An 11,282-nucleotide genomic window follows, 5' to 3' on the forward strand; every position below is an offset into this window, starting at 1 on the left:
GCAGAGTACCTAGTGAATAAAACTTCCTGTTGTCACACATCCATGCAGAGCCCTTGTCTTTATATGGGGGAAGGTAAAGAAGACCAGAAGGTGGTTTTCTCGGGTTCTTACCACCCAGAAGTGGCAGTTCTGAGTGGCAAGGGAGCATGAGAGGTGAGAGCACAGGCATTGCCTCTGAGGGCACTAGGGAGCATAGAGAGGAAGACCACTGGGTCTTAGGGCCTGTGTCCTCATCCACAATCACTTCTTCTGTGGGGCAGGCCTACAGTCAGGAGCAGAGCAGGAGAGGAAGGGAGAATGGAAGCCCCAGGCTCCGACTTCGCAAGGGAACAGAAGAAAGCGAAACTCCCGTTGCTCCAGAGAGTTGGGAAATTCTCTTTACGGGGATCGCCTATACTGGGAAGAGGAGGCTTGAACAAGCCTCCTGTTCAAATTAGCAAACTTTATTGTTTTTTTCTGAGATTCCTTTTTTTAAATTATTTTGGGGGGGGGCGAGAGTGGGGTGGGGGNGAGAGGGGGACAGAGGATCCAAAGCAGGCTCTGTGCTGACAGCAGAGAGCCCGACACAGGGATTGAACTCACAAACCGCAAGATTATGACCTGAGCCAAAATCGGACTCTCAACCGACTGAGCCACCCACGTGCCCCCAAATTAGCAAATTTCAGAGTGGACTTTCTGGCCTTGGCCCTAGTGCATGAGCTACAGTCGTATTTCAGGGGCTGGGAGAGCTCCCTGACTGCGTTGGTTCTCCTCTGAGGTCTCAGATCCCCACTGAGCCGCCAGGCATTTGCTTTCCATTCACTACTTTAAACAAACAAGATTCCTAAAGCTTTAGACTTGTTAATGTTCTTTAGTAAAGTATTACTGTTCAGGAAGGCAGTGCAATGATTTCTTGGCTGGAGCACGGCGCCATCCTTTCCCAGCACAAGAAAGGCACACCCAGCACGCAAGACAGAAGCACTGTACAGAAGCATGAAGTCCCTCCTGGGGACGTGAGCAGATATCCTTCCTCCAGCCACACCCAGAACTGGGTCCATCTGCAGCTCTCAATTTTGTTTCTTTTTTTTCATTTTTTATATATTTTTAATAATTTTTTTTCAATGTTTTATTTCTGAGAGAGAGAGACAGCATAAGCAGGGGGGTTCAGAGAGAGAGGGAGACACAGAATCTGAAACAGGCTCCAGGCTCTGAGCTAGCTGTCAGCACAGAGCCCAAGGCGGGGCTCGAACCCACAATCTGTGAGATCATGACCTGAGCTGAAGTCCGATGCTTAACCGACTGAGCCACCCAGGCGCCCCTTAATTTTTTTTTTATTTTTTAAAAAGTTTACTTGAGAAAGAGACAGCGAGCATGCCCCTCGGCAGAGAAAGAGGGAGAAGAGCATCCCAAGCAGGCTCTACACTGTCAGCAAGAATCCGGGCTCGAACTCAATGAACTGTGAGATCATGACCTGAGCTGAAATCGAGTCAGACGCTTAACCAACTGAGCCACCCAGGTGCGCCCTCCATTTTGTTTCTCTTATGGGGACTTGATGTTTGCTCAGGAGGAACTTGACTTACTCCTCGGCTCTACTGTGGCTCTTCACTATGCCTCTCCCTGGGCTGGGGAATCTTCCAGGGGTTGGGTTAGGGTATGGTTAGTTTTCAGGACATTTCTCCTATAAGGTCATTTCACTCCTCACCAGAGTAGCCCTATAGTAAGCTCTGCAGCCACCTCAGAGCCCTTTGCTTCACCCCAGCCTGGAGGCAAAGGAACTTCTGGGCCCTCCTCGCGCGGCCCTTCCACTCCAGGGTGAAATCAGGCAGGAGGAGTGTGGGAATGTTTCAAGCCCTTCCCTGCTGGCGAACCACACCACCTCACCATTTATTTCCTGCTAAAACTACACCATGCTGCAGAACTTCTCCATGGGGCTGGGCGTTTTCCCCTAGAAGAGAACTAGCCCACCTATTTTGGACTCGCTCCCAAGATCCTGGGCTGTTTCTCACATCCCTAGGTTTCCAGGGTGGAAGGGCCGGGCACTCCTGACTGGACTGCACCCCCCCCCCCCCAAGGGAANCCCCCCTTCCAAAGGAAGACCCGTAGGCAGTCCCAGCCATGGAGCCGTGCTTAGCCAAGTTGAGACCGTGGGGAGTAATATTGAGCCTCCTCCCCGAAGGCCCCTTCCCTGCTCACAGATGTTTGGAGGTTCCCATGTTGTCTGTGTGTGGTTAGAGGCTGTTAGAACTTGCGTGAAAATAATCGTATTCTGAGAAAACCCCTGCAGCGGACACTTGTTCTTACAGTCTTGACCGAAACAACAACATCACAGAGGAAGGTCAAATCTCAATAGCAGTTAGCTCATGTGGGAGACTTAAGGCAGCGGCAAGATCCTCCCCAAGTTTTATGGTCACAGCAGCTCTCCATGATCGCATCTCAGAAGTCCCTTCCTCTGGGGGGAATTCATACAGTGATGCCACCACAGGGCCAAGTCCACGGTGTGGGAACTGTCTTGACCGCCGCCCCCCTGAACTCCCAATGCCCTCTGTTTATCAGCTTCTCCACCAGCATCTTCCCCACATCGTCCTGCCTGAGCTCAGGCCCTTGCTGTCTGGTGCTATCTGGCTCCTTCCCTCACCACGCAGTCCCATGAATCTCCCCACCACCCCCCATAATCCCCAGCTCAGAATCCTGCAATAGAACCCCCCCCCCAACCACTCACCGGCTTTAGAACTAAAGCTCAGTAACATACGAGTGCTTCACATCCTAGCCTCTACTTAATTATCCGCGGCCCAAGAGATAAGGCAGGTGCACCCAGGAGACTAAGAATTTAGGGACCCTCCTACATGTGGGTGAGGAGACTGATTCCTAAATAATTGCTAAATACATAAGTGTATGTGAGGCTTATTTGCTACTGGCAAGGTGTTCAATCTTAAAGCCAGACTGGTAAGAATGCACGGATATGGGGCGCCTGGGTGGCTTAGTCGGTTAAGCGTCCGACTTTCGCTTAGGTCATGATCTCGCGGTTCGTGGGTTCGAGCCCCGCGTCGGGCNTCTCTCTCTCCTAGAAATAAATAAAAAAATATTAAAAAAAAAAAAAAAGAATGCACGGATAGTGGGGTGAAGGGCCCCTACCTGGAGGAGCCCAGGCCACCAGAATTACCTTAAGGATAATAAGCTCTTCCCCACCAGAGATGTGCAAACAGACCTGAAACCAACCAGCAGTCTGCTCATTAGAGAAGGGCTGTGCTGGGAGACCTTTCTGGTCCCTTCCAGCTCCTGGCTTCTGAGAGAGCTGGTGCAGATGCATGATCGCTGGGGCTAAGTGGTTTTGTAGTGCTTTCTTCTCCTTCTTCTTCTTCTTCTTCTTCTTCTTCTTCTTCTTCTTCTTCTTCTTCTTCTTCTTCTTCTTCTTTTCTTCTTCTTTCTAAGGCAGTGACTTGGCCAATGTGAGAAATAAGAACTGCTCACGCTCCTTTGTGTTCAGTTGACCCCACTCTGCCTCAAGCTGGAAGGGAGGAGGGTGCCGGAAAGGAGCACCTACCCGTTCCCTGTCCTGTGCCCCATGCTGACTCCACAGTCCTAGCAGAGATGAATGCCGGAAATAAAGCACCAAACAAAGTCCCTGGAGTCGGTGCAGTGGGGCCTGCCTCGGTGTACCAAGCCATTCCCCACTTCCGGAAGGGTAAAGCGGGGACACAGTAAAGGTGAACCACATCCATTCGGCCGCCTCTGTATCCCGGCCCTGCCACTTGGCCCCAGCACACCTTCTCGCCAGCCTCCCCACCTGGATCCAGCACTCGGGTCTGGCTAGTCTCTTCGCTGCCCTTGAACACATTGTGCCCAGGAGCTCTTCCGTCCCTCCCAAATAAGGCTTGTCTACTCCTAAGCCCTCCTGGATGACCCCTTCCTACACAGAAGCCCCTTATCCCCATCAGCATTCTTACAGCAGGGCCCACCCATCGCTCTTTGGGGAGGCACCCTGTGTTGTCGTGCCTCCCATCCAACGTGGGCTGCCTTGAGGGTTATAGTGTCATCTCTGAGGCTACACTACCAGGTTCAAATTAGGCGCAGACATTTAAGAATTGAGAGAACTAGTGAAAGTTTCCACCTTGACTTCAGCTACTTTGTTCCTGTGCATCATAAACGGAGGTTCATCTGCCCCCACCTCACAGGGCTGTATGAAAAATACAATCAGATGCATGGAAAGTGCTTACTACAACGCCTGGTACATAGTAGGCACTCAAGCAATAACTCTACTGATTATGAAGAAAAAGAAGGAAAAAGAGGTGAGGGGGGAGAAGGAAGAGGAGAGGGAGGAGGAGAAGGAGGAAGGGGAGAAAGAAGAAGAAGAGGAAGAAGGAAAAGAAGGAGAAGGAGGGGAAGGGGAGGAGGAGGAAGAGGAAAAGAGGAGAAGATGCATGTCAGATTTGCACCCACATTTCTAAGCTACTATGGACCAATCACTGAACGTCTCTTAGGTTTCTGCTCTCAATTGTCCACCAAGATCATTGGCAACATCTTTTCCACAGGGCGACTGAGACAGTGAAAGGGACGGTGCATGTGAGCATCCTCCGGACATGCTAAAGTGAGATACAATTAATGTGATTTCCTTTTGAATCCCCGCAAACCCTGCACGACACTGGGACAAAGCAGCAAGTCCCCGAATGCTTGCTGGTTGGTCCAAGCACAGATGTCTGCATAAAGCCTGCAAAGCTGGGGTCACACTAATGAGGGAGCATGGGGCAAGCTGAGGGCAAAGTACAGGCTAACAGCACCCCTCTCCCCGGGTGGGATATGTGTGATATTCGGCTGCCCAAGAACGGGGGAAAGGAAAGAAAGCAGATGGTCGGCTGATAGAGATCACAGTCATACAGGGCACGGGTCTCCTACAGTTCATGGATAACTTAGTAAACTGCAAGAAAAAGGCAATCTTACCCATAGCCTGATCTCCAGAAACCTATAGACTCTGTTTCCTGGAGCCCTAATATCCCTCATCAAGACGTAAGGGGGTTTAAGTGCTTGCCATGGTAAGGTGGGAAACGGAGGCAAATTGAAAATTAAATTCTCTTACTACCTACAGCCCACTGACAAGTCCTTCAAACAGCCAGAGTGACCTTCCTCTGGGAACTCAGCTGCCTCGATGATGGTACTTTGCTGGGGGTAAAAGGGAATCTTGGCTCAACATTTTCCTGACACCCCGGGATCCTGTGAGTCTCCTTAAACACATAAAAGTTACTTTGTGAACCTCTTCTTTCTTTAACTCCCAAGTATATGTTGGTAATTACACTCCAAGCATATAGCCCCTGAAATATGACTGGGGTTTTACTAAACAGTAATAAATGGCGTTTTCCTAACAGCAGCTAGCCCCTCAAGCTCCTGGAGACCTTGCTTCCAAAATTCCTTCGAGACTTACGCTGTCCCTAACCCCCTCCCAACCTGAAGGTATATAAGCAGTCACTCTTCACAACCCCAGTGCAGCTCTTCCCGCCCATGGGTCCTGTCCCCATGCCTTAATCAAACCACCTTTTTGCACCCAAGACGTCTTCAAGAATTCTTTTTCGTGGCCGTCAGCTCCGAACCCCACCATCAGCCCCCCAAATCCCACCAATACTAATGTTAGCATTAATATTGGCATTAACAGATTAACACATAGTGAGAAAAGGCAGGTCAGACTGGACCTGTTCACACCAGGTCCAGGGCCACCGCCTCCCTAAGCTCCTGGGAGGGCTTTTCCTTGACCCCACCCACAACCCCTTCCCTGCTGCCCAGTCTGCTCTGACCACAGGCCCGGAACTCCTGGGCAGCAGCTCCAACTGACCAGCTTTGTGCGTCCTGATGGCAACACAGAAGCGCCGTAATTCTGATGAGGGAGTGGGAAGGACAGACACTTACCATTCTTTAATTGTGTCCTTTGCAGGTGAAGGATTTTCTTTGGTTTCACTTACAGTTGGCTGGTGCGAGCGCTACAGGACTGAGCCTAGACTGAGCCTGGGTGGCGATGCAGTTCCCTCTGTGAGGCCAGGAGAAGGCAGAGCCGCTCACGCTGGACCTCAGGTTACACTTGCCTAGTGGTTTTCTTCCCTAAATCAACCAGTAACTGTCTCTGCCTCCCTCCCTCCCTCTCCCTCCCTCCCTCCCTCTCTCTCTCTCTCACTCGTAGTGAGCTAACATTAATCTGCAACACACTTCATCATCTCTATCTAACACATCACATATTTCTCGAGCACCTACTGTATGACAAATAGTCTTCAGAGTGATAGGGAAACAGCCATGAGCATAACAGAGATCCCTTCCTCATGGAGCTTCATGCCAGTTGGGGAGACAGACAACAAACAGCACAAACAAGTAAACTGTGCAGTGGTCCCTCAGATGATAAGAAGCAGGAGGGCGCCAGGGAGGTCGGTGAAACGTCCCATAGGGCAGCCGGGGAAGGCCTCTCTTATGGGTCATGTTGGTCCCCCCCAAACTCACTCATTGAGATCCTACCACCTAATATCTCAGAATGTGACCTTTCTTGGAGACGGGGTCTGTACAAAGGTTATCCAGTTAAAAGGACGTCATTATGGTGTGGGCCACCTAGTATAACCGGTGTCCTTATAAGAGTGGCAAATCTGGAGACCACACAGGGAGAACACCGTGGGAACACGGAGACCGCAGCCTCAAGCCAGGGAGAGAAGGCTAGCGCGGGCCCTCCCTCACCGCCCTCAGAGCGGGCTGACCCTGCTAACTCCTTGACTCCAGATTTCCAGTCTCCACAACGGTGAGACTATCAGTTTCTACCGTTTACGCCACCCAGTTTGTGGCACTACTTCATTAAGGAGGTCCTGGGAATATATAATACAGCCTTGCTGAGAAGACCTGAAGAAAGAGAGGGAGCCAACCGTACAAATCCTGAAGGCAAAGCACCCAGGCTGTGCGAACACCGAGTGCAAAGATCCTCAAGGTGCATCTAGGGTTTAAGGACCAACATGGAGCCTGGTGTGGCCAGAGCCAGTCAGTGCGGGGAGGGAAGCAGAGGAAGGCAGAGATGACGAGACCAGAACACACGGATCCTGGAGGTTTCCTCCACCTCAAAGGAAAGACCACTGGAGGGCTTCAAGCAGAGAAGGACACGGTCTGATTTGTGTTTCCACAAGATCATGCTGACTGCTGAATGCCCAACAGACCAAAAATGGGGTAAGAGTGGAAGCTGGGAAATCAGTTAGGAAGCCGTTGGAATAATCTTAGCAAGATATTATGGTAATTTCCACCTGGTGAGGGCAGTGGGGTGCTATGACTTTGAACAGTTCTAGATGTTTTGAGAAAGTAGGCACCACAATGGCATGTACTGATGGACTGAGTGTGGAGAAAGGGAGGAGTCAAGGTTAACCCTAGGGAGTTTGGCTCAAGAAACTGGAATGATACGGTTGTAATTATCTGGTATGAAAAAGACCTTAGAGGGACAAGGTTTGAAGGAGAATATCAAGAGCTCAGCTTGAAGCGTCCACAAGGGAGCTGCAGGCAGGTGTGGTTGTATGCTGGGTGCACTGCACATTCATCCCTGTTCACTTCTTGGGTCTTCACCAAGGTCAAAGCTGAAAGCTTGATATTGTGTAGGATGGGTATGTGCTTTGGATTGATTTAAGCTAAACAATGACCCTTCAGACATTGGGGTCCATGTTCTAAGCACCCTAGGCACAGCCGTGTAGAAGTACTGAGCCCTTCCATGTTCTACCCAACATACATCAGCCCGTTGGGGCAGCAGGCTACCTTATGGGGCCACCAACGGAGGCCCATGACATTCTTCCTCTAAAAACCACGCCTTCAACTTTGACTTTACAGGTTCGTTCATCGGCTGCCTTCTTATTCAGGCTTCCCTTCCCAAAAGAAATGCAGAAATATAAGTTACATCGTTGTCATCACAGGTTCAGGAGGCTGCAGTTAGCCAAGGGGGATGCCATAAACCTAAAACCCAGGTTGTAATAGGCCCACAAAACAAGGTTTGCAAGGTGGCCCCAGGCTTGCAACTCAAATTTTCCATTGTACAAACTTTACCCATTATAAGAAGGGACTTTCTTTTATCCTCAGAACAATCTTGGGAAAAAGGAATTTTTCTCCACAACGTGCTCAGCCATTTGATGCTTCACGAATATCGTTGAGGGAAAGGCCTTTGACTTGGTCATGACCCAAATGTGAGACGTTAGCGACACCTGGTGGGCATGTGGCGAATCTGTGCAGACTTTAAATCTCCGTTTTTAAAAACTGCGTGTTCCCGAGGGCCCGGGGTTAAATCAACGGACACAAAGGGGCCCTGTGAGAAGCCGGCAACAGAGTGAGGCAGTGGCTTTGCTGCTGTCCCTACTGGGCCTCGGCCCAGTGGGTTTTGTTCTCTGTTTTTACACTACAATGCAGAGCCTTTTTTTAAAATACAGAAATCAAGGGAATGAGAAAGAGCCCCACTACAGAATGTTGACGCTTTAAGGGGTTAGGCAGGCACTGTAATCTATAATCTTAGGAGACCTCGTAAGGGACCGAGGAGGGCGAAGGCGGGGATGGGATGGCCAGGCAAGTCCCCACTCCTCCCGGTCCGCCCCTGGCCCTCAGGAGAGAGTGAAAACCCCAAACATAGAGGATCCGGCGCTTTCCATCTGATCCCCTCCCCCCCCTTCCTTCTCTCCTCTGTTGTCTCTGTGCTGCTGCGCACCCCCAACCGCACTCCCCACCCTGGCCCACCTTCTCCCCTTCCCACCCTTCTCCCCCTGCCCCGCCCCCGCAACCCCAAGAGACACCAAACTACACCTTTCAGGCACTCTCGCTCCCAAGCCTTTGGACTGTTCATTCAACAACCACTGGCAGAGAGGAGACTCGTGGCCCTAGGAAGCCCTGTGCTAACTCCGGGGGTAGGTTGGTGAATCAGACTCACTTTCCTATCAGGGCCTGGGCCACCCCACCCCCCACCCCCCTCAGGTCCCTGCTCTTCAGTTAAGTGACTTTTGCCAGGCCCCCAGTCTCAGCCCCTCCAGGGAAGCTGTCCTGGCCCTCCCTGGCCTGCGTGGATTCCCCTCTGAGGGGAGCCTCCAACCGCCCCAGGTTCCCCCTCCAATCAGCTGACAGCGTGTGCGCTTCTCCGCCTGCCCTCCCCTCCTCAGAGAACGGGCTGTGTTTTAGCGCTGATTTGTCAGCCTTCCGCTCCAAACCAGGTGGGGGCATGTAGTGGTGTGGTTGTTGGAAGCCTGAAGGTAACTGTGGAGCCAGGTACTGGGGCTGAGTACTACAAAGAGGCGCAGGGGGTCAGGGAGTAGGCTCTCCATCCCTGGGTGANTGCCTGAGGAGTGAGGACCTCCTGGAGGGGGGTGGGGGGTGCCCGGGGAGGTCCCTTTGGGTCCCTCCCAGTGTTCTGGTGCCCATCTGTCCAAGGAGCTGGGAGCAGTTCCAGCACGTTCCTGAGCGCTTCTTGCTCGGGAGACTCCAAGTTCTCTTTCCCAGAGCAGATTCCAGGTAAGCCACGCCTCACGGCTGTGCCAGCAGCAGTCTGTCCAGGAGTCCAGGGACCACGTTGTCATGCTCTTCCTCGAGGCTCTGGAGCAGCATCCCGGGTTCTGAGGAGACGGGAGACATTAACTAAGCCGTGCTCAGAAGCAACACTCTCACTGGTTGGGGGTGCTAGGAATCCTCATCCTCCGCTCAACTTTCACCTTTACCCTGTCACCCCATCATCCCTGCCAGAGCTAATTACCTTGCCGGCTCACCGTGAAGGCTAGGAATTTCCCCAACTCTCAAAATGGCTGAGCAGCCCTGTTTCCCCAGCCATATACAAGCATCTGGAACATCCCCAGGTGAGGACTCAATGGGCCACGTGTAACCCACAAGATTGGAGTATGTGGGGGGGGGAGGGAAGGCACAAAATGCAAAGACAAAGGATTATTCCTTCCCCCTCCCAGTCTTTCCCATGAAAGAGCCTTGAGGGCAGATCCAGAAGGAAAAGAAGGAAAAAGTCATCAGCTTTCCATCCCTCAGGGACTTGTATTGACCCCAATGGTTGCCACTGGGCTCCCTTTGTTCTGTGCCACGGCAGGCAGGCAGGCAGGCAGGCGCAGTGGGGCCAAGCTTCTCTGGAAAGGCCAGAATGGAGATGCTGGGACCAGCCAACACCCTAGACAACCCGGTCTCCATTGTGCATTGAAATTCCATTTGCCTGGGGCTGAGCTTCCCCTCAGAATCAAAGAGATCCATCAAGGCGGGGACAAAGCACAAACAAGTCCTGGAAGCCAAGAGCTGCTTGTAAAAATGGAGATAAATGGGCATTTCAGAGCTGTGCAGGCAGTGGGCTGGGCGTGGGGCATGGCCCCTTCTCTGGCTGGCACTGCCTGGCCGTTTGGTCTGCAAACCTTCTCTCCATTTTGGAGATGCCAGGTTGGTTTGAACCCAAGGCCTCACTGTTTCGGGGTGGGATTCGGGAGGATTGACAAGAAAAAACTTCCCTCTGGATGACAAATTTGAGACTTCATGCATTTCGTGCTCCTGGAATAAGCCCTCCAGACATGGACAACGCAATATTTTGACAGTTATTTTTCTTTTCTTTTAAGGAAAGTTCCCAGTCTTAGGGGTTTTTTTTTTTTGTTTTTTGTTTTTCTTTTAATAGTGCAGATCCTAGCAATTCAGAGCTGCTTAGCATCTTCAGCTAGATGTTAAAAAATAGCCCATTTTTTCCCTCCCACTATTTCCCCTACCGTTTGGTCTATTTCACTCAGTGCTCTAGTGGGAAGATCCCTGGAGTATGAGTCAGGAAACCTGAGTTCTGATTCCTGCTTCACCTTCTTCCCAGAAGCGTGACCTTGGGCAAGTCATTTATTTTCTCCGAGCCCAATTTTCCAAAATTCTGTGAGTACACAGAACCATGGAGGGCGAGGAGACACGGCTTGGTCAGTTCACTATGTCACCAAGTAACAAGTGTTTTGATTCTCTCCTGGAGAGTTCATCTGTCCATTGATTCCCTCATCCGTCACATATTTAATATATGCAAGAATCATGACAGGCATGAAGACACAAAGTTGAGTAAGACATGGTCCCTGCCCATGAACAGGGAGCGCCATGCTGGAAAAAGGCCTGATTTTCTAAGGGACACAGCCAGGTCCCGGTACTAATTAGCTTTATGGACTTAGCCAAGGTTTTGTAACTGCTCTGAGCCTTGTTTTTCTCATCTGTATAATGGGCTTATTGTATAGAATAACTCAACATCCCCATTTGCCTCAGACTGAGGAGTTTCCTGGGACACAGGACTTTTAGAGCTAAAATTTAGAAAGTTCCAGGCAAATCAGGATGGA

This window comes from Crocuta crocuta, unplaced genomic scaffold, assembly GCF_008692635.1.
Source record: "Crocuta crocuta isolate KB4526 unplaced genomic scaffold, BGI_CrCroc_1.0 scaffold62, whole genome shotgun sequence".
In the NCBI taxonomy this organism is placed as follows: Eukaryota; Metazoa; Chordata; class Mammalia; order Carnivora; family Hyaenidae; genus Crocuta; species Crocuta crocuta.